The sequence below is a fragment of the Sinocyclocheilus grahami genome, unplaced genomic scaffold (genome assembly GCF_001515645.1).
Source record: "Sinocyclocheilus grahami isolate Dianchi unplaced genomic scaffold, SAMN03320097.WGS_v1.1 scaffold233.1, whole genome shotgun sequence".
Taxonomy (NCBI): domain Eukaryota; kingdom Metazoa; phylum Chordata; class Actinopteri; order Cypriniformes; family Cyprinidae; genus Sinocyclocheilus; species Sinocyclocheilus grahami.
In genome coordinates, this window is record NW_015505412.1 from 964,508 (window position 1) to 965,192 (window position 685).

Consider the following 685-nt stretch of genomic DNA (forward strand, 5'->3'; position numbering starts at 1 on the left):
TACCACACTATTTCATCTGTCTGATCTGAAGTGGGCAGAATACTGAGCGAGCAGTAGCTTCTCGTCAGACTTGCCTTCACGGCATGCATTAAAATAGTTTAAAGCCGTGTATTCGCTCTTTAGCAGCAGTTTTTACGGCAATATTTAAATGACACCCTGGTCATTCTTGGTGTACCCAAAATTGTCCCACACTATCGACTTCAGGCATTTCTCTGGTGGAAATAAAGGATCGCCGTTTGGTTCCTCTGTCATAGTTAATCTAGTGTGTGTAGTAGCCTCCGTGTCTCTGATAAGCACAGCATTTTAAGCTGGTGGACTGCTAGTGTAACTTTAGCGCCTTTCGCACCGCGGGAACCTTTTCATAGTACCAGAACTAATTGTGGAACTACCCACTTTTTGGCGTTTTCGCACCACCGGAACTGGGTGCGATTTTAGTACCGGACTGCCTTTTTTGAGAACCAAATTTGCTCCTACTCCGGAGCAGGGTCTAACCAGCACAACTGGTACTAATCGTAACGCAAGTAGACATTGATTGGCCAAACGCGTATGAAAACGCGCCACGATTTAAAACGCTGTGTAATCATAGTGTCAACTTATTTCTCAAGTATGGAGAACAGCGATAGATGGACGGATGCTGAAGTGCAGGCACTTGTAGCAAATGTAGCACTGCCAGTTGTTGTTGGAG

At 45.3% G+C, this 685-nt stretch overlaps 1 protein-coding gene across 2 annotated transcripts in view; it reads right to left on the bottom strand.

Moving 5' to 3' along the window:
• Positions 1-685, bottom strand: part of LOC107597485 (serine/arginine repetitive matrix protein 2-like) — a 16,942-nt gene that overhangs the window by 12,678 nt on the left and 3,579 nt on the right. The window lies entirely within an intron of this gene.